Source organism: Anolis carolinensis, chromosome 1 (assembly GCF_035594765.1).
Source record: "Anolis carolinensis isolate JA03-04 chromosome 1, rAnoCar3.1.pri, whole genome shotgun sequence".
NCBI lineage: Eukaryota > Metazoa > Chordata > Lepidosauria > Squamata > Dactyloidae > Anolis > Anolis carolinensis.
In genome coordinates, this window is record NC_085841.1 from 26,861,531 (window position 1) to 26,885,338 (window position 23,808).

The following is a 23,808-nucleotide window of genomic DNA, read 5'->3' on the forward strand; positions in this document are numbered from 1 at the left end:
TGCCCCTTTAAGAATCCCCTCAGGGACGGAACCTCAGGCAAGGCACTTCTGGTTCTTGGAAGAGTCAGTCTTTTTGGTGACTAGAAGTTGAAGAGAGAGGAGGGCCAGAGCATCTACAAAATAGCATGTCCAGTCAGAGCTGTATGAGCTGTACTCAAGTCCAGTCAGAGTTAAATATTGGGACAATCTTAGAGTCAATTGAACACCATACAAGAAAGAGACAATAAGAAGAAATAAAGATTCAAGAACCTTGGTTCAGCGAGAACTGTTCCCGTCGAGTCCCCGTTGGGGAGATGGTGGCAGGGTATAAATAAAGTTTTTTTATTATTATTATTATTATTATTATTATTATTATTATTATTATTATTATCTCTCAAGTACTTTGCCTCTTCTCATAAAGACTTTGTAGTGAGACTCAGGAGGAGAGAAAGCCTAAAATTCTTGTGAGTTAAAAATTCTTTTTATTCAACTATCTGTCACGCCCAAGGCAACGGAGCACCAAGAACCGAACACGGAGGCCAATAACTATCTAATATCTTTATTAAAGAAATATATAAGAATAATAAAAACAAGTAGAAAATTTAGTCCAGAAGCAGACCTATCGAATGAGGTCAAATATAGTCCAGAAATATTTTGTCCAATAAATGATATTAGAGTTCAAAGTAGAATCCAGCAAACCGAAACACACACTATTGCCAAGCAATAGTGTGGGGAAATGTCCAGAGTCTTTCAAGGTCCAAGGTAAATTCGCAACAAGGCTGAAACAAAACTTGATTCTATGAACAAGGTCCGTGGCTAGGAACAAGGCAAGGCAATACTTGAATACTTGGCTAGGCAAAGCAAGGAGACTGGGGTTGCGGACTTTGCGAAGTCCACACAAGGCTGGAAACACGAAATCACTCCTGAAGCTGCTCTGTTGACTCTGCACGGAACCAACCGTGCCAGGCACATTTAACTGGGTCTCGTTTCCCTGCCAAGCAGGTGTCCAGCGTTCTCTTTCCCTAGAGAACAGGAAATGAAACCCAGCTTTCTCCAGATGCGAGACTCCCTAGATTTTCCCAGGGGAAACATGGCTAATCAGTGTCTTGTTTAGCTGCAATTCTCAAACTCTTGCGAACCTGCTCTTTCACTCCCCTGTCCGCAGTATAGGACTGTCTCCTAGCGAAAGGAGGTGAGAGCTGCTCAAGGTCTGTTTTAATGGGTTCTTGGGCAAAAACATCAACATCAGGCATCTGGAAGGATTCCGGCTATTGCTGAGCCGGCGAAAACCCCATGTTTTCATCTTCATCAGCCACAGTGGCACTAGGAGCAGGACTACAAGACCCATGAGGCATTACACTATCTAATCTCTGTTCTGTTCCCTGTGTAGCCAGTTCACCTTCCAAGTAGTTAAGATAGTGTGGGGGCAGAACTTGGCCTATAAAGCCCTATATGGTTCTGGTCCAACTTACCTGGCCAAATGCATTTCCATCTATGAGCCTTAAAGAGCTGGGGAGGCCTGGCTCTCTGTCTCAACCTCTTTGCAAGTATGATTGGTTGGGATGAGAGACAGGGTCTTCTCAGTGGTAGCACCTCAGCTGTGGAACTCCCTCCCCAGTGACATCAGGCAGGTCCCACCCCTCCTGGTTTTTAGAAAAAAACTTAAAACCTGGGGGGTGGGTGGGTTGCAGGCGTTTGGTGAATAGGAAACTATGGAATGAAACTTTAACAGCTTGAATAATGGACTATGGATTTTGCAAAACAATTTGGACATGAGATCATGACTCGGCATTTTATATGGTTTTAATCTGTTTAATTGATTGATATGTGTTTTAATTGCTTATATGTTTAGATTGTTTATATTTTTGATGATATGTGTGTTATTGTTTACTTGCGCGGCATTGAAGTTTTGCCAGATTTGTAAGCCGCCTTGAGTCCCCTCTGGGGTAGAGAAAGGCAGGGTAGATATGAAGTAAATAAATAAATAAATTCTATATTTGTATTACCCTTATGTGAAGGGAGTAAGTTCCACTTTACCTTAGCCCCCCCCCCCCCAAACAAAACCTTTATTTTTAAAAAATAGCAAGTGATATTCTAGTTATTTATAGTTCCCTGAAATGCTTTTGGTCTCAGATAGGGCCTAACAGGGCCAAATTATATATACATGGCAAATTGCCACTCAAAAGTTTCTGAAGTACATTTTTCCATAGGGTGATAAATCTGGGGTTGGTAGGGTAAAGATCATAGGAGGTTTGGAGTTGTCTCATGAGGCTGCATCTGACCCATAGGCAACACTTTGCTGAATGTAAAAGGAGAAAAGATTTGCTGGTGACAATGGATATTAGATAAGACATAAGAAGATGCCAAATAAATGTTATTTGTACTTTATCGCTCTACACAATTAATGTGTTGTAAATAATAGCTCATGTTGTGCAACTCCATTTCCATCTGGTTAATTTTGCCTTGATGTTCACATGGGAACAAAAGCCAAGGTTCATTCTAGCATAAGGAAATACTTTGTGTGCCTTACAAATGGTTGAGGCATTATGAATTTGAACATTAGTGAAAAGTGAATAAATAACATCTGTAGAGTGGTGGAAATATCATTTAAGCAAACGGTTGGTCAGGAATCCTGGGAAGAGACACAAAAAAGAAGATTCTGCCTCTGCCTCTATTACTCAAAATAGTAATAACTGATTGTCTAGAGGAAAAGGTTGAGTTTGAGAATGGCCCATTATATTCCTTGGCTTGTCAATAGAAAAATAAACAGAAAATAGTGATTCAATTCAAGCGCTTGCTTATGTGCTCATCTTAGATTGATGTGGGTTTGCCAAGAACATTTTCTACTACACAATTATTTTGCTTGATATAACCATATTTCATTTCTCCTAGAAATAACACCACAAAATCAAACAGTGTGATAACAATAGCCAAAATATCCACCCGACCCACAAATCAAGACAGTGGGAAATACATTTTGATTAGTGGTGTCAATGATGGGCAAATGTACACAAAATGAAAATGCACATATCTACCAATGGCAAATGGCAAACACATGCTCTCTTGTTGTGAAAGATCAAGGAGAGGTGACTGGATCCAAACTTAGCTAAGCTTGGGGTGTACCATTAAGTCATTTCGGATTTATGGCCCAAGATGCACAAACCTTTTATGTGATTTTTTTTTGAAGGAAGATTATTTTTAGAAAATGTGGGTGGTTTTCTTGGTCTTCCTTTGAGGCAGATAGAATGTGACTTGACTAAGATCACCCAGTGAGTTTCCATGACTGAGTGGGGATTTGAATCTTAGTCTCCGAAGTACTAGTCCACAACTCAGATCACAAGACATGATCTCTGACATGCTTGGATTAGGCTCATCACAATATCTGACAATTAAGTGAAGCTAACTGACAAAACCAAGTCTTTATGTTGCTTTAAATCAAAAAGAATACAATATACAATAGTTAAAACATACCAGTTCAGTTGTAACAATTAGGCTTGTCCGATCGATGGAAAAAATGTTTCAATTCTCGTTTCTAAAGTAGGGGGTGCCGGCTCTTCGATGTAGAAATTATTTCTAAATGTTTCACCCAAAATTTTCGGATATTTCCGAAAATTCGTAATGTTTCTAAAATGTTTCTAAAATGGCGGACGCGCATGCGCAATTGCCAAAAAACAGGAAACCGGGGGGGACTTTTCTGGGGGTCTCCTGCCCTCATTTCTTGAGCTATTCTCATCAAATTTGGTACAGTGGGAGAACACATTCCACACTCTTTGCTAAACAAATTACAGAATGTTTCCTGTCTCCTATGATTTTTGGTGAATTTTCATATCTTTTTATAATACACTATTTTTCAATATTTGAAGAAACCTGTTCCTGGTTTGAAAGTCTTATTTCCTGTTCAATTGGGTTCTTATCACTGTAAAAGTCCCTCTTCTACTTGTGTAGACTTTGGATTAGAAATGCAGCACACGCCAAGCAATGCCTTGACAGGATTGGCAACGTCCTTTGGAAACTATAAATTGCCTTTGAACCTTTTGATCAATGGTGCCACTGGCTGACCTTGTGATTGCAGAAATGAAACTCTGTCTGAGGACTTTGGATTAGAAATGCAGCACACGCCAAGCAATGCCTTGACAGGATTGGCAATGTCCTTTGGAAACTGTAAATTGCTGTGGACCCTCTATTGAATCAAATTCATGTCTGACTTTGTGATTGCAGAAATAAAACTCAGCCAAAGGCTTGGGAATAGAAATGGAGTGTGAGGGAAGCAATGCCTTGGCGGGAAGTTCAGCGCTTACAGGGAAGCAGACGTGCTGCTTAGAAAACTATAATTTTCAAGCTCCCTCCTTTTAAGGCTTGGAAAGAAAGGCTTATGGGGTGATTGCTTTATTCCAAAAAAGGAAAAATAGAAAGGCAAAAGGTCTACCTCAGGAGAAGGAACCAACCCAAAGCTCAGCACTAGCAGGGAGGGATGCAGACTCCTTTGGAAAAAAAATTCCCAACATCCACAGCAAGGACTCTGCCCCAAGCCAATTTCCCCCCAACACAATATCTAAGCAGCAACAACCCTCTACCCCCAGTCACTTTGCCCTCTCAGCTTCACGGCGCGCGCAAACCACCCTCTCTCCTCAGTATCCCAACCCAGAATGGCTTGGCTCCGTGCGGAGGCGATTTAGCCCCCACCTTTTTTAGCCATCGTGGAAGACTCTGATTGGCAGGGAGTGGGAGCCATGTTAGGCTGCGCTAGGCTCCCGTTCATGTTAGGTTGCAGAAACAAAAATAAAAATAAAATAATAATATTTAAAAAATATTAAAAAAAATTTTGGAGGAAAAAAATTAACGAAAATTTTAAGACACAATTACAGAATGGGCCAACGATGGATCGTATTACATTGCCAGTTGCGCCCAGGGAAAACATTTCAATACTCGTGTCAAAAAACGGGAACAATACTAAATAATTACGGTAGGAGAATTTTTACGAACATATGGACAACCCTAGTAACAATGGTTGTTGGGTGACAAAGGCAAGAAGAAAGATGTTGCCTAGAGCCAAGGTGAGTAGCTACCCAAATGTCTGGCAAGTTTATCCCATCTTATTTCTAGTTCCAGGCCAGCATCATACTATACTCCAATAGCTCCCTCCACCATTCATATGATTATCTACTCACCCTGGCTTTAGACTACATATCTTCTCCTGTTTTTGTACCCCAACAACCATAGCTAACACTGAACATGTCACTTCATCACCATTCCCACAAGTTTTGCATTTATATGATGAATCACATATACACTATAAAGATCTTTTTCTAGGTACAGTAGAGTCTCGCTTATCCACACTTCGCTTATCCAAGGTTCTGTATTATCCAACACAGTTTGCCTTTTAGTAGTCAATGTTTTTGTAGTAAATTTTTCAATAAATTGCGAAATTTTGGTGCTAAATTCATAAATACAGTAATTATTACATAACGTTATTGTGTACTGAACTGCTTTTTCTATCCATTTGTTGTAAAACATGATGTTTTGGTACTTAATTTGCAAAATCATAACATAATTTGATGTTTAATAGGCTTTTCCTTAATCACTCTTTATTATCCAACATTTTCACTTATCCAATGTTCTGCTGGTCCATTTATGTTGGATACGTGAGACCCTACTGTACTTCACTTCATGCATTTGAGGCAATAGATATAGGCTGTGTCTGCACTGGTCACTTTCTCTGTGTCCAGTCCATAGCATTATGCTCTTGATTGTTCTTGAATTGACCTATAAAATGCTGGACTGTCCACATAGGCCTATTGATCGAGCACTGGATCAGTCCCTCTGATCTGTTCTTTGTTTTTGGCAGCACTGCCATTACTTCCCCACCAGTCTCAAAGTGCTGTGAAAAACATTCTCATTGTGCAGTCAGCCGAAGTCAGTAATGGGTGCGTAAACATGTGTCGACAAGAAGAGGTAACTCTCACCCACTGTATAGATCACACGGGAAAAGGGATGGCGAGACTTCTACAATGTGGATATTTCATTAGTCTAAAATGGATCATATCCAGCTATCCACACAGTGAAAGAAGTGAAGGCCATTCCAGAACTTCTGAGAAATACCAGACTTCTCGTCAATATTGCATAGCTTGGGGTAAGGCCAAAAAAGGATGGATCCACCCCAGATGTAGCTGTAAATTGTCTGGAGTCCCAGCACTAGCTTTGGGTTGAGTGTAGACATGGCCTTACAAAAGTCTATGCAATTTTAGTATTTCATTATTTCAGTTTCAAAGGTGCTAGAAGTTCTCGTTTGCATACTGTAACTAAAATTTTACTGCTGTACCACTAAAGGAGAGAAATTAACCCTCATAAAGTTACAAAATCTTTGTTATTGAGGGAAACGGTTTTATTAAAAGTAAATCATAGCTTATTCAGAGTTGGGATCTGCAGACCTCTTCAGCATGACGGTTAGAATAACATAAATGCTACTCTATTGTCATATGTCTATCTTATAGATGAGAGATAAACAGTGAACAAGCTGACAGAATGAATAATTAACTTGTACAGTCTTCGTGTTCATTGTCTTTTAAATGCTATGCCTTTCTCTTTAAGCAGGGGAACTGGAAACAGAACTATCACACAAGACTGCATAGGACAAGTACTGTTCACAGGCATAAATTTTGGGGCAAAGGGAAAGAAGTTTTCTTTTTAGGGAGGGAGCCTGCCAGAAATATGAAACCTTTCCAAATATAAGGATGGTCTACCTCCTTTTGTTGTTTCAGTGACATGATCCATTCTGATGTTGTTTACTGTCCACTGCCAAGAGTATTATGGCTCACAGCTTTTGGCATTTTTCCTCCACTTCTCCTGGGAATATATACACAGCATGGTCTGGAATACCTGCAAAAATGTTTTCATAAATAATATTGCAATATTGAACTCAGGAAGGGGATGTAATATTCCTCTACTGTGTGTTCTTGATTTATGTAAAAGAAAGTTTATTTGTTCCCACACTAATTCCTCCCCCCTCCAGCCTTGAAGCAGCTGAAATTTATGTAAAAGAAGCCAGAAGTTGGACAGAGAGTCAATATTAAAACAAAACATACAGTGAGGATATGAGCAGGCCCATAAACCATCTCTTTCATTTCCTTCAGCCTCAGTTGCCTTCTTTTTTTCTATCATCTTTATAGATTTTGTGGTCTTCTCCAAAGAAAGGGAAAAGTAAACTATTTTGTCCAAAGAGTGGGGAAATTTCACTTTATCTGATTTAGAGTTCAGGATGAAGATGTATGCTTAAAATGTAATTCTTCACTCTTTTTAATCAAATCAAGCAATAAGTATTTCCAGTCATTTTCTTCTCACCATTTTCAAAACCCATTCACAATTCCAAACTTGTTCTGCACAAAATGTGTATGTTTTGCTCAGAAAATAGTATTTTCAGCACTAGAAACAGTATTTTCTGTGCAGAGAAACAATATTTCTTTAGAGAAATATATACACAGAACAGCAATGAGCTTTGAAGTTCGATATTTCCACATCCTCAGAAACAACCCCTTTGAATAAAAATATTACCCCATATTTATTAGCAGGCAGACCAACATTCCTTACACCAGGCTACCCTTCAACAAAAATCTTCAGCATCTAAAAGCAATTTGTAGTTTGTATTTGCCTAAACAGGTCAAAGTAATTTAGTCAACATGATAGCACTTATAGTTTTGATAGCACTTATAGTTTTGATATATAATTCTGACTACCAAAAGTGAAAGAATGCGCATTAACAAAACCTTACTGATATGCCTATTTTAAAAATGTAGGGTGGGTTGAGTTTTTCATTGGCACAATGTAAAATTAAGCTGTAATTTTGGAATCAGAAAATAAGCTAGTCTAACAAGTAACTGATGCATGGAATGTGGACATAATTGCTACCTACCACAGGTTTTTATTTAAGCTAACAATAACTCTGAAGCAACTGCTTTCTTCAGTAGCCTACCCTTGTATCTTTGGATAAATGTGTAATTAATTACATAATATGCTAATAGTAAGTAATATTGGACAATAGGTTGTTATAACGTGAAATAACATTGTGGTATCTCTTATTTTATCATAGAGATGAAAGACCTTGCTTCTTTGCTCTGAGGAAATGCTATGATTTTATTTTTAAAATATGTTGACTTTCTTTTTTCCCATGATGAGGACTCTATGAGTCTAACCAAGGAGTGATGAATAAGCTTTTAGCTTTTCTTACCAGTTCATGCCATTGATGTAAATGTCTTAACCTGCATCTGTAAAAAGTAATTTAGCCCTTTATCAGACACACTGTTTTTGGGGGACTATTCTATTATATATGACAGTAAACATGATGTAGTTGTTTGAGGGTTGAAAATTAGAATACCAGGGCTCAATCCCTGCTTGGCCATGGAAACCCACCATATTATTATTTTATTTCATATCAAAAGCATTGCATAAAACTGATAAAAATAGAAGGAGCACAAGTGGCTAAATATCTTTTAACCAAAAACGTGCAACAGTGACCGTATTGTCTGTAGCCTCAAACAATTCTTACTCTGTACATGAGGCAGAACATTGCAGACAAGCAAACAGATGTGAAGTTGTCTGTTCTGCTCCATAGTCGCACAAGGTGGAGGATTCTTTTAGGTAGTGCCATTTTGCCAGATTGTCTTTTGATCTGCCTGTTGCACCCCTAGGCTGCAGGGGCACCTTAAAACCACACTGGAGCCCAGGAATATAAGCAATAAGCTGTTTATTGAAGATTATATGCAAGCAGTAGCAAATCAAAGTTCAAAGTCAATGAAATGGGATTTAAGTCCACAAGAATAAAGTACTTGAGAATCTTGAAGCAAGAGTCTATAAAAGTCACTCAAAGATCAGAGTCCAAACAGGATATTAAAGTTAATCCCAATAAAGGTATCAAGATTAGTCCAAGCAAGGTATCAATGATTAGTCCAAGGCACAGAATCAAACTGGAACACAGGAGGCAAAACTGGAACACAGGAGACAACACTCTAAGATTAGACCAAGGTACAGGATCAATGCTGGAACACAAAACAGGGTCTTGATTGGAGCAGAAATTCAAACTGCAAATTACTGGAACATCAACTGGATACACAAAAATCCCCAGAAGCAAGGACAAGACTGGAACAAGAATCAAGGTACAAGACTGCAGGAATTAACATGGAATTCACAGGAACATGGAGCATGAAGCAGAGATCTCTCTTTCTTGATGAGCAAAGTTACCACCTCTAAATTTCTCAGAGAACAAAGTTTCTCTTAAAGGTAAATTCAAGACCTCTTTCCGTGGGAAGACTGCTTGTTATTATTTCTCAATAACAACCTCTGGCTGCAGTGAAAACCCTCCTGTTTTCTCCTCTGCTGATAAATTGCTTTCCTACGGTCAAGCTCATTAGCCTTATCACAATGAAAATCCTCACTAGAATGTCCATCTGGCAAAGGCAAACCTGACCTTGACTCCTTCAAGGAATGTGATTCAAGCAACCGGCTAGGAACCATTGTGTGCCTGTTCCCAGAATCCTCCAGCCGAAACTCTGGCTGGCCTGGGACAGCAGTTTCCTCCACTTCTGGCTGCATAGGAATCTCAGGCTCAAACCCAGAGTATCTTGGCAAGGCAGGTGTAGGAGGAATCACAGAGTCAGGAGTAGGAACAATCACAGATTGAACAGGCTGGGCTACAACACATCCCACTCCACTTCTGAGTCTGTTCAAGGACTTCCAAGTTGCTCATTCTTGGTTTACCCATGGAGGCAGAACCTCATGGGGGGCATGCAATTGGGATTTCCTGGTTTAGCTGCCCAGAGGGATACTCTTGCTGTTGCTGGGGGAACATTAAGAGGAGTGGTGGTTCTCATGAAGCTTTTTTTTTTATTTGAGTCTACTGGGGAGAGGCTGATAGCCATGCAGAGAATGGCTTTCACAGTGTTCAACCTTATTTCTCTCACAGTTAGCAGCAACATCGGGGGGGGGGGCATTGCCAGCTAGCTTGTAGATTATATTAACAGGTATAGGTTTGAAACATCCTGTGATTATTCTGCATGCTTCATTCCATGCTATGTTCACCTGCTTTACTGTAAAACATTGTGAGATCTTTAGATGGAATAGAGATATTTCAATAAATGAATATATCAGATAACCAGTTGTCCCTTTAAGTTAGATGCTTCTGTAATGCTCTACAACAGTGGTTCTCTACCTTCCTAACACTGCAACCCCTTAATACAGTTCCTTATGTTGTGGTGCCCCCCAACCATAAAATTATTTTCATTGCTACTTCATAACTATAATTTTGCTACTGTTATGAATTGTAATGTAAATATCTGATATGCAGGATGCATTTTCATTCACTGGACCAGATTTGGCACAAATACTAGATACGCCCAAATTTGAATACTGGTGGGGTTGGCAAATGATTTTGTCATTTGAGATAGTTGCTGGAATTTATAGTTCATCTGCAATCAAAGAGCATTCTGAACTCCACCAAAGATGGAACTGAACTAAACTTGGCACACAGAACTCCCATGACAAACAGAAAATACTGGAAGGGTTTGGTGCAGGGCCACAGCCAGAAAAAGATTTAGGGGTGTGTGTGGGGGAGTTGAATTGTTTTTTTTAGTGAATTATGAAGAGTAGTTCCATAACACAAAATAATTTGGAAATCAGGCTCCATCGCTAAACTTCAGTGGACTCACTTGGGGATTTGGTTAATCAATTACAATTCATGAGTAAACCAGGTTTTTTAAAAAAAACTAAAAAATCTCATGGGGGGGGGGGGTTGAACCCCTAACCCCCCCGTCTACAGCTGTGGTTTGGTGGGCATTGACCTTGAGTTTTGGAGTTGTAGTTCACCTACATCCACAGAGCACTGTGGACTCAAACAATGATGGATCTGGACCAAACTTGGCACGAATACTCAATATGCCCAAATGTGAATACTTTTGTTGGGAGAATTTGCTGTCTGTTTCCAAAAAGGAAGAGAAGAACAGGCAGAGGGATCTTCAGCCTTCTCTGCCAAAGGGGTTGCTAAAACCATGAGAAATTTGTTTATCTTATAGTCTTTGGTGATCCCTCTGACACCCCCATTGTGACTCCCCAGAGGGGTCCCGACTCCCAGGTTGAGAAATACTGCTCTACAGGATTGATTTACTCTGGATGTAAAATCTGGATTTTTTTTTTGTTTGTTACAGAATGTGAACACCCACACAAGCCAATGAAGAAGCCAGTTTTGCTGATCAACTATAAGGTGGCTCAAAGCCAGCCACCCTAACCCAGGATGATTCCATCCACTAGTTCCTGCTGCCCCAGAAGAAGACGAAGGGAAAGGTGGGGAATCCATTCAAGCATCTCCCACAAACAGCAGAAGAGGAAGGAGAGAGTCAGAGAGAACCTTTGGAGGAGCAGAGCCCACACCCAGATTCAGGGAAAGGGGCTCATTCCTAAAAGCAGCAGGAGTAGGCAAGCTCAGTGCGAGGCTGGGAATTCGCCTTATTTCCCATGTTACATGTTTTCAAAAACTTTCCATACAATAAAGACATTTGTGCAAGCATGTAGCTTGTTTAAGTTAACTGTGATCAAATTGAGTTTGACTTATGGTGAACCTCATTCTGTTCTGCAACCCCCAACCTTTTTGTTTTCCTGCTGCTTTCTACCTTGTCAGGCATTACTGTATGTTCTAGTGAGTCATATAATCTCATGTCATCTACAGGGAGCCTATGGAATGACCCCCCAAATAAGTGCTGTATCCTCTGCCCAATGATGCTTTTTGTTAAGTCCTCAAATGTCTAACATTGCAAAGGGAAAGACATTGAAAATCATTCACTCCCAGAACTCTTATTTCTATTCCCCTAGTAACTTTACCTTTCTGTTTTGTTTGAATGCTTTAACTGCATATTGAAATGCTCAGTGGAAATTCCAGATTACTTCAGTGCTAGAAATCTAAGGACCGAGGAAAAGTTTCAGTATTGCACAGAAGTCATGGAGCCAGAGAAGGTGGTGGGGAGCATTTGTGCAAAAATAGAGAAGATTCCTTTTCATCCTTTTTTGAAAATTGGCGAGTGACACCTCAGGACATGTACATATTTCTGCTTTTATGCCTAGTTTTGATATGGAAATATTCAGCCAGTTGTTCTCCAGATCATTTCTTTTCTTCTAGGCCTGCAAAGTTGAATTCCACAAATATTCTCTTCTGGGTTCATTTTCAGCAGCATTCCCATGATCAAAACTCCTTGCCTGCTGCTATAAGAAACTTCTATTTTCTACTGTACTGTTTTCAGCTTTTAAGTCTGTTTTACTTCTTATATTGCCATGCCTTTTTGGGTTTTTTTTTCAGAGAGGCTGACTACATCTTGTTGTTAACAACAGCAACAATTTCCATTCAGCTTTTTATTACTTTCATACTTGCAACAATGTTTCTATGTCTCCTTTTTGGAAAGAATGCATTAATATAATATTTTTCTAAACATACTCTTTTAAAGAAATTTTATGGCATTTTGTGCTGTTAAATATTTGAAATTTTGTTTGGATAAAATGGATTTATTATAAAATCTTTTAATCTGAGGGTGCCTTTTATAATTTAATGCTGAGGTTTACTGGGCTGATTTCTACCACAGGAAAGCCAATGTCTTGTAAAGCAGTGAAAAATTATTAAATAAATAAGTAAATAATGAGAAGACTAAAAATTGTTGTCTCTCAGTCATTTCAAAGTGTTTGTCTTTCTGTGTCCTTTGAAGCTGTCCGCCATTTGTGGTTCACCACTAACTGATGTATTTGAAACATAGCCATATTAGTCTGAATCAGTATGTCAAGGAATCTTGTTAGCCCCTTTGAGAGTAACTGCGGGAAAGAAGTTGGTAGCATAAACGTTTTTAGACTTAGGTCTAATTCCTCAGATGCATGGAGGGAAGTGCCTAGGATCAGATCTTTATGAGTTGGCTATATGTGTGAATAGCAATAGAAACACAAAACTTATGGATATGGTGATGAGATGACAAATTCAGTTTTAACTATGATCAGTGGTAAACAAAGGCAGGGGGAAAAATATTCTTTCTTGTGCAGAAAATGCTTTCTGTGCAAATCCAAGTGCAAATTTTGCACAGAATGAATCCTCCATTACAGCATTTTTGTGCATACAGGAAACCCATTTTTGCTATGTTCTATACTACCATGTGTAAATTTTGCACAGAATAAGTCTTGAACAGTGAAAAGTTCCATCAGTCCAGAATAATAATAATAATAATAATAATAATAATAATAATAATAATAATACTTTATTTATAACCCGCCACCATCTCCCTGTGGGGACTCGGGGCGGCTTACATGGGCCAGAGGCCCAAACAACATAGGACAAAATATAGGCAACATAATACATAATATAAAGAATCCGGTCAAGTTTTCTCAACACTTACAAATATTTTTTGACAGTTTTCTGAATATTTTAGACTATTGTTTCTATTTCTATAGCCAATATAACCTATTGAAATACGTCACATCAGCTCTATACTTGGGACATCCCTAAGATTCTACTAACCAATCAAAGCTACATCTTTGTACCTGCTCTCAAAGCTCCTGCCATTTTTACATCTTCCTCCAGCCTTTTCTCACATTCCATCTGTGAAATTCTGAATTAAGGGACAGATTTGTCCAAGCATGTGATGCTTCCAGCAATGAATTTCTCACTAACTTGAAAAAACTGTCAGTGGAAGAAGTCACTCAGTGGGAAGTATGTTGTCCTCTCCCACCGTTCAGTTTCCTGATCTTAGCTGTGGATAGAGTTACAGAATGCTGGGAAATACCATGGCCAGAGGTAAAATTACAGGCCTAGTGTTTAGAAGGTTTTAAAAAAATATGTTTAGCACATATTCTGCTGTCAGAAAGTGCTCCTAGCAGTAAATGTTTAATAAGAGTAGAGGTGCCTGGAGAATCAGCCCTTCAGTGTTTCAGATATATTCTTTTTAATGGCTCTCCTTCCTGCCTCCTTTCTTTCTCTGCTATGTAATTAGATATTCTAAGAATCCGTGAACACATTAAAAACCTCTCTATTAAACTTTTATTGTAAAACAGACATGTGTGCATTAGTTGAATTAACCTGGAAGATGGATGTCATATGGCAAAATCATAAGATGTAGTACACAGAAAAAAAAGTAAGACCAAAAAGCCTCCCAACAACCATCTTCTTATTTGAAGTGTGGTGCAAAATAACTGCATTTGTTTATATCATTACTGGTATTTTGGGGAGCGAGTACATAGGCATCCACAAAGTAAAGAGATTAAACAAGTTTTTGAAGATGTATTTCTTACAATTCAGTTCTGTGATAACATATATGCATAACACTAGAACTTGCAAAAATTTATGTTTTGGGCCAGAGTGGACAATGAGTGAACAATGTGTTTTTTGAGTATTAAGAAACTGTGACAAGAATAATTCAGGACTGATGAGAGAATCTACAGTTCTGTGCAAAAATCTTATGCAGTTGTTTTGTATAGAAAATTGTATTTTCTGCACATAAAACAATATTTCTATGGTAGGAATATTATTACCTACATATAACATGTTATTCCTTGTAGTGAAAGTGCTGCAATTGAGGATGTTTGCTGTATAAAATGCATTTGTGGTTGCTTTGTACCAAAAACAACATTTTCTACCCAGGAAATAATGTTTCTGTATAAAAATGGTGTTTTCTGCACACAAAAAACATGTGCAAATTTGACAGTGAATAGGACCTAAATGACACATTGGCTTCAAAAACTGTAAGATTTTCCAATATTGTCCAATATTTTCTCACAGTGGGAATAAAATAGTTAAAGCAAACAAAGTCAGGATTGACTCACAAGGTACTCACAAACTTATGTGGACAGAACATTTTGATTAAATTCAATTTATACCCATTGAAATGAATTAGGTCAATTTACCTAGTCTATAAATTGAATTTTCTATGGTACATTGAAATTACTTTGATTAGAAATAGATAATTGTCTCCAACCATACATAGAATACAAGGTAAGAAAAAACAAGTCTGATTAGAGCCCCAGTTTAGAACTGGAGACCACTGAAACTAATTGCAGACAAAAAAGTTGCAGTGGGCACATGCAGTTCCTATGCTTTACTTTGTCCACCTCTGCAGTAGATAGGGAAAAAGGGAGGGGTGGAGAAATCAGCATTTGGCAAATAATACAAACAGGTATAATAGAAATGACTAGAGATTCCTACAGAAGTGTGCTCTCAAGTAAAAAAGGGTTTTTGAATTCAAGGTTTTTCCAATTTCATAGAAGTTCTGCACTCTTAATTCTAACAAACGTGGGGGGCTGATTGTTTATCTAGTTTGTTGCAAGAGGAATCCAGTGGATGTAACTTCTTGGGTGTTTGCCAAAAATTAACAAACTGTTATAAGCAAAGTCTTAGGTTCTCAGTTACTGTTCTTGAATTACCAGCTTTCATGACAAGGAGGAGGAGACCAGATGGAGGTCAGGTTGCTATTGAGGAGGGGAAACACCACAATTTTGGTTGAAATATATATAGATAAGGAATGTTGCTAATCGGGTTGCTGCTTACTTACATACAGTTTGAAAATTATGTCTCCTCTCTGGACCATTTGAGAACTGCTTCCCAAGGTCCATTTTTCCAATATTTGCTTCAGTGTTTACTTCAGTGCTCACTCCTTTAAGACATTCCTTTGCTATAACATATTCGGAAGGGACTCCGTCACATTTTCCACTTTGAACTGAGGGCCCGGTTAAACAGTACCTTTATGCCAGGAGCTCCTGCAGAAATCAGAAGGGTGGCCAGACACCATTCCCTGTAAACCCGGAAGCAATCGATACAAAAGGCAAAAAAACATGAGATTTCCAGGTGTGGGAATATCGTGGGTTTTAGCCGAATATTCAGATCTTCACATTTCTGTATGTCCCTGAAATCTGAAATCACAGAATTTTTTATCTGGGTTTGTTCCCAGGTTTTAGATGTTTGTTCCCGATTGGTCAGTTCCTAAAAAAGGTGTCACTTGAGTAGAAGGCAAAAACTTTGTCCTTCGCTCTTCACCTGTTTAATGAAGTTTGTGGCAGAAAAATTGAGTTTCTGGGGTCCAACAAATATTTTCACATTAAGTAGTACACAATGAAACAGGAACAGACACTTTCAAACTAGGAACAGAATGTCATAATTACTGTAATTAGTCAGACCTTGTTGTATGGCCATATGTGCAGACAGGCTTCATGGTGTATATGTGTTCCTCATTGGGTGTATGCTGACAACATGGATACAGTTTAGTAAATGGCAAAAACTTACTACTGACTGTTGAAACATGGATGTGCTGGAAGGGAATGTAAATACTGAGAGCCAAGGTCATGCAGGAGGCTAATAGAAACAGCCATGTATAACCCAGGAACAGCACACCATTGTTCCATGCCACAAGTACATAACCAAATCTGTCAGGCAGCCAGGCTCTAAAAAGTGTCAATAATGACAAAGTTCTGTTCCTGGTATGAAAGTGTGTGTTCCTGTTTCATTGTGCAGTGCTGACTTGGGCAGAAGTGGTCCTACCTCATTAGGTTTGTTTGTGTGGCAGATAACTTCATGAAACATCTAGAGGACACAGTTTTTCTGGCCAGGACAAAGAATGGAACTTTTGCAGAGATCCACATATCCTTATATCCACATATCTGCATCCCAATGCTGAGGTTTCTGGTGGAAGTCCTGCGGCAGCCATCTAAGGTGCCTCTAAATCTCAGAACAAAGCAGAAAGTATGGACAACAGAGGCAGAAATCCCCGGACTAACAGGTCTGTATGTGGACCTCTTCTGAATTCCTGGGATTTTTTGCCCCTGTTTAAAATCCATAATTTAGTGCTGTCTGGAAGTGCCTTCAGTTTACAGCAATTGAAATAAGCTGAAGACAAAAGGAAAAAGTAGTAAGAGGAGAAATCAGCACATTTTAAAATCAAATAAAAAAGTGGAACGATAGACGATTAGCAAGCACTGTCTCTGCCAAATGACAACATTGGGGGTTATTCCCTATTGCTTGCATCGAACCTAAATCTCTGGATAGAATTTTAGTTGGTACTAAAAAAAAACCTTTTAAAAATTATTAAACATGCACTACACAAAAAAGAGAGAAAGGGAAGTCCTGGTGCCTTTAACATAATCACTCAGATAAAATAATTATCCTCCAGAGCCTCAATATGATTCTGCAGGCTGAGAAAGTAATGGAGTCCCTTCTACAAGTGTGCTTCCAGATAGTGTCAAAACCCAAACTGAAATGGGTTAAAGCATATATATGGCTGGCTGCAGGGAATGGACAACCCCTCTGTTTCAGCAGCTCCACTGGCTTACAGTCTTTTTCTGGGCACCATTCAAAGTGCTGGTTATGAACATTGATTCAGGTCCAGTCTATTTGGCTGACCACATCTCCTTGTACAAACCTGCCCAGGGCCTGAAATCTGGATTTTATACAGCTATGTACAAGGGACCTAAAATCATGTCAGAGTCCGCTGTGGTTTTATATGTACGTATGCGTAATTACTATAACAATAAAATAATGAAATTTCGTTACTCTTGTTATACTAATGAAAGTTTCACCAATTATATTTTAGAAACATATTAGAAATGAAATGCCAACACCCTCTAATTTTGTAATTACTTTTGAAACATTTTTGTATTGATCGCACATGTCTAATAGGCACACACGCATGATCATTCCTATGAGATACATTAAGTTTCCTATATTTAATAGATAATTTTCTGAGAAAGGGATTATATCAAAGTCAGGAGTGAATGAGCAGCCTCTAAAATGAAGGCTTTCAATTGCAACATTTACTTTCTTCTGTTGAAGGAAATCCACAGAAGAAATGAGACTTTCTTCTCTCGATGTACTTTCCAAGAAGAAAACTATCATTAAAATCAAACTGTTCTTACTGCCTTGAAAATCCTTCAGTGCTGTTTAATGTAATAATGCCAGGTAAGGTGTTAAGCTAGTTTTCCACTGCCATTGACAGAAAAGGGTGCAAATCCAATTCATTCTGAATAGAGTTTGAGCAAGCTTGAACAGCTTCCTCTGAAGAACAAGATTGGGCATCATGCAGTAGAAAGCTGACAGATCATAGTTGATGGATAAATCTCAAGGTGGAGTGCTTAGATAAGTATTCCCTCAGGGGAACATGGGAATATCCCCAGTAGTCACAATATGAAAACAAGCCAGTTCTGGGAGTGGGAAGAGGGTGAAAATAAAATGTCATAGATCAGAACTTGAAAATCTCATTTTTAAAGATTACAGCTCCTCAAATTTTCCAGCTGGCCATAATATTACAGTTTTCTAGGCTTTAGTGCTGGCACACCTACATATACTGAGCATGAAAAAGTTACTTTGTTAAACTACATTTCCTGGATACCCTCAATCCATTTGGCTACTAACCATATTGGATGGGAAATACCAAATTCTGTGGTATTTTTAAAAACCCTTTCAAGTATAGCACCTAGGCGTTTCCTTTTTATTTTTTTCTCCCCACTGAAGAAACTGGCTCCTTCATACCATAAACATTCCTTCTGTGTTAAGAATCCAGCTAAATGTGACTAGTCACCACAAGGCACTAGCAGCTGTGCAAGTTATGCCAGCTAGTTATCATGTATTTCAGTTCACAGTTTATTCATTAAGTACCAATCTCTTGGGGGAGAAATTTGAGACCTATAAGGAGGTGTCGGTTAAAGTCATGTCTAGGAGCATTTGTGCTCTGACACCTCATCCCAGCTCTCAACAAACAAATAGTCAATCAATGTAACTGGCTTCAGGTTCTGGAATGAAGTTTGTTTTTGCCAGTGAAGTCTCTTCAAAGTTGTTTTCCTTCTTCCAGTTTTATCCCATTTGTTTGAAATGTGATTTTTCTTCTTCTTGGGTGTGCTTCACATATCTGTGCTTGGATAGATTTTTCCTCTCTGATGCATTCATAAATCCTATTCCAACCAGAATCTTATTAGCGGTCAGGGCATATATTTGCTAAATTCAAGGGCAATACAAAGACCTCTGGTTTCCAGGTCTGGCTCTTTCTTTCCTTCCCCCTTTCTTGTGAAGTTTTCATGTATAAAAAAACCATATGTGATTTACTCTGTAATGCATAAACCAGCTGCTTTCATGCAGGATAAGTGTTTTGAGGGTTGTGGTTGTGGTTTGAAACCTGATATTGTATCATGCTCCCTCCTCCATGGAATAATAATGCAAACACCAGAAAGGAAAGACAAAGAACATACATATACATATTCTTTTGGAATCATATATGTATGACTTCAGGAAGGGAAAAAAACTTTCTGTAGTGGTTGAATTAGCCTCAGCTTCATTTCTAAGTCAATAAAATTGTGATTGAAGCTGACTTTGAAATGAATCTCTTTTGGATTTAAGCCTCGCAAAAGGAGGGGGGAAGGAAGTGGTTTCCAGATCTTGCAGGAGTTCATCTTATGCATAACTCAGTGCATATGAGATTGTGGTTTATCTGTGCTGTGTAATTATTAGGGAAGGGCTTTGAAGATAAATATATAAAGAGAGAGAATGAGGGAAAGAGAAAGAGAGAGTTGGGGTGGGGGGAATTCGGTAACTGAAGGAATGATTCAGGAAACTATGCAACAGCCTGTTCTCACAGTCTTCTGGAGCTGGCAGAAAGACGAGACCACTGTAAACATCATAAGATCTAACAACATTTCCAGCCCCATTTCCAAACCAAAATGGTTCAGTAAAGAATACTAGTTATGGTTGAACGGTATCTGGACAGACCATCCAAGGCTTAGCAATTTTGACATCTGTTTGAGGAGTTAATGTAACCACAGCAAGGGTTCAGCTAACTAAAAGGTTTTTTTCTTTGTACAGACAAAGAATGTGGTTGCACACTCCACCAGGTCAGTATGGATCAATTCATTATTAGGAAAATACGGTTCTGACATACAAGCAGAATAACTACAGGAATGCTGAATCTCTTTAGGAGGACATTCCCTTGCACATGATCAAGTGCATAGAGTCAGCATGTTGGGAAAGGGCAGTGGGAAGCAGAAAGGCTTGTTGGAAATGCAGAGAGCCTGAAGGATACATGAGGAGGTTCATAACAAAGGTAAGAAAGCAGGAAGATTAGCCAAAATGCATGCAAAGAAAGAGAAGGATTTAAGCACAGCACTAGAACCTATGTTGGATGTAAATGCTCCTCAAAATCTAGAGATTTAGAATAGATAATCCCAAGGTAGGTGAAGCAACAATTTGACTCAGTATAAAGGCAATAGAAACAGGATCGCCATACATGGTGGATGTTGTTGGATGTAACCACGGGCAGGAATTTAAGGAACTCTGGCTTATCACAGGTGATGCTCCTGTTGCTTTAGTAATTGCTGAACAAACCATGTGATCTTGAACCCTTAGTTTGTTTTGCTACAAAATTGGATTTCAAGTTTGTTTTACTACCAACAGCCCAGAGCTTTGCATGTACTTGTTTGGGCCATGCTTGCTGTAGAATTTCAGGGTTTGTTTTAGAGTTAGGTCTGTTGCCTTATCAGGAAGGAAACATGCCAATGAGTCAATGCCCTACCTACAATGAATGCCGTGCCAAATGTCCATGTATGGAAATGGTGACATGGAGACAAGGCAAATGATTTATTGCGGACAAACCATTTCATTTGCCAGAAGATGTGTAAGAAGACCTTTCTATTACTTCAATTCTCATTGAGTATTTATTTATTTATTTTTATATTGCTTTTCTTCCATGGGTGGGATTCAGAGCAGCGTACAATGGTTAAAATTGGCAAAAATTACATAACATAAAAATTCATCAAAATCAAATAAACAAATTACATACTACATAAAACATATATAACAAATTAATAAAGTAAGACATCATGCCATTAAAAAAATCCCTGACCCTCAGGCCACTGTGGTTGTCCATTAAAACAATTATACTGGGGTCCTAAAAACTCCATTTCCTTTAGGCCGTGTAAAAACATTTCCAGATCCAAAATAGCATTCCAAAATGTACATTACCAGTAACTATCTGACCATTGCCTATTATTGCTCTTCAGGAAAGGTCTGGTTCCACAAAAGATTTCAATTTGTGAATGAAAGACCTTCAAGGGGGCCATTCGCACCTCTTTAGGAAGGGAGTTTCAGACCGTGGGGCCACCACCAAAAAAGCCCTCTCTCTCGTTCCCACAAACCGAGCTTGTGTCAGTGGTGGGACCAAGAGATGGACCTCTCCTGATGATCTCAGGGCTCATGTGGGCTCGTTGGAGGAGATGCAGTCCCTCAAGTAGGCTGGGGCAGAACTGTTTAGGGCTTTATAGGTTAAAATTGCTCCCAGTGTAGCTGCTTCTTTCCCTATATCCTGTTCCGTAAGCAGTTTAGTCACTGACCTTTGTACCAGCTGAAGTTTCCGAATGCTCTTCTGGGGCAGCCCCACGAGGGGTGCATTACAGTAATTTAGTCGGGATGTGACTAAGGTATTTACCACCATGGCCAGATCAGGCTTTGCAAGGCATGGGCATAGCTGTCACACTAGCTTTAACTGTGTGAAGGCCCTCCCAGCCACCATGGACACCTGAGTCTTCAGGGACATTAGGAGGACCCCCAAACTGTGAACCTGCACCTTCAGGGGGAGTGAGACCCCATCCAGCACAAGTTGCAACCCAATACAACATGCCTGTAAAGTGGGGTTAGCAACTATGATGAACCCAAGGACCAATTTTGTACCCACACAGAAGGTAAAAAATGCCAAAGTATAGAATGTGAACCAAAACTGCCAAAAATCTACATCTGCTATATTGTTATTTTTTTATGTCAAACAGTATGGATGGGGTGTGTCAACACATGTAAAATGCCATTTGTGGAGGTGTGAGTAGTCCAAGGATCCTGGAAAGGTCATGGATTATAAAATAAACAGATATAAGGTGTGTGTGTGTGTGTGTGTGTGTGTGTACACATGCAGCCCTAGCATAATATTTTTCCCATGCCTGCTTTAATTCGCGAATATGCTGACTTACAGTCCAAATTTGGAGACCAATAAACCATCTTTATTTCCTACCAGCTTTTGATGGCAAAATAAAAGAGTGGTCAAACAGTTGATTGGCAGCCATTTAGTTGTATTCAGTTTAATGGGCCACATGTCATACAGACCTGTTTAAATACTTTACAGGAATCTGTGGAGCCTGCTCCATTCAGCCATGCTAAGATTTCCAAAATCAGATTATGGATTTTAAAAGTAAGGCATAGCTTTGAGTAAGGTACAGCTATCTGAATTTGGGAAACAAATCTTCAGTGGGGTTGCCACTCATCTGATTCACCTAGTCTGATGCACCATCTTGATTGATGCATTTGTTTCAGTAATACATCCAAACTGTGGAATCCAATAGTTCCAAAGCCTGGATATAAAAAAAATGCTGACTCCTAGTCATTCTTTTTGAATTCATCTTCCTTTTACACATACCACTTTTCTGTCTACTTAATAGGTCATGTTCCTTACTTACTTAGGCAATCCTTCGTTGCCCAAGTATGATGGTCCTCCAAGGTAATGTCTTGGCGGTGAGTACGTAAGTGACTGTGCGGTCCTATTTTTGACCTGCATGTTCTTCCACAGTGAGGGCATCGGATTCCAGATGGATGGTGGTCCCGATCAGGATTGGCTTGATGTGCCTTCCTCTTGGCATGTTTCTCCCTTTCGCCCTCCACTCATGGCTCCTCAAATTCCACTGCACTGCTGGTCACAGCTGACCTCCATGTGCCATGTGCAATGATCCAAATAGTGAATACTTGTACAGACACTGCAGTATTACTCTCATCCAGAACCTCGAAATAATTAATTGCAGATCATTGTTTACTATGTGCCTGCATGTTGACATTGAAGACAGTAACCCTACTGCAGTATTTTCTCGGCAAGCTTTATTCAGAATTTTAACATTCGTTTTCTTTTAGGTTCAAAATCACTCTGCTTGAGTATGAGTCATGGTGACACAATGTGTTAAACCCTTGTGCCAGCTGGACTGATGACCTGTAGGTTGGGTTGCTGACCTGAAGGTTACCAGTTTGAATCCGTGAGATGGGGTGAGCTCCCGTCTGTCAGCTCTAGCTTGCGGGGACATGAGAGAAGCCTCCCAGCAGGATGGTATGACATCTGGGCATCCCCTGGGCAACGTCTCTGTAGACAGCCAATTCTCTCACACCAGAAGCAACTTACAGTATGTTCTCAAGTCGCTTCGGACACAATAAAAAAAGCTGTTTGAGTGGGATTCAAATCACAGTCACCATAATTTTGCTTTCCCAATAATAAATGGCAATTCAGCTATGAAATTCACTCCTCTTCCAGTTATAGTAGAATTGTCATTAAATGAATGATAATCCAACTCCTTTGTGATGTATCTATATTTTTGTTACCTTTACAGTGATGGGGAGGGGCAGAGAGGTCAAAAAAACAATGGTAGAGGAATATCACATTGTTCAAGAGGAATTGTGAGTCAATGTGTATTGTACCCTAGACCAGGGTAACATTCCATTTTTTAAAAGTATTTGAAACAATTCTTAAGTTAACTTTGTTTAAAGCCCATGTGATTAGGTCATTAGTGTTACAATAGATTCTTAGTATTTGCTGAGGTTTGGTTCCAAGATCCACCATGGATGCCAAAATCCATGGAAGCTCCAGTCTCATGACATCCAATGGTATTTCTTTTATATGACATTTATTTCTTGGGAGGAGAGCAATGACAAACCTTGATAAAATAGTGAAGTATAGAGACATCACACTGGCAATCAACGTCCGCATAGTTAAAGCAATGGTATTTCCCATAGTAACCTATGGATGTGAGAGCCAAACCATGAGGAAGACT

General features: G+C 39.2%; 1 long non-coding RNA gene across 1 annotated transcript in view; it reads left to right on the forward strand.

Moving 5' to 3' along the window:
* Positions 1-12,653, forward strand: part of LOC134296437 (uncharacterized) — a 175,632-nt gene extending 162,979 nt beyond the window's left edge. The window contains exon 3 of the long non-coding RNA XR_010003184.1: positions 11,169-12,653. This is a non-coding gene — a long non-coding RNA (uncharacterized LOC134296437). The remainder of the gene's footprint in view (positions 1-11,168) is intronic.
* Positions 12,654-23,808: the final 11,155 nt, after the last annotated feature.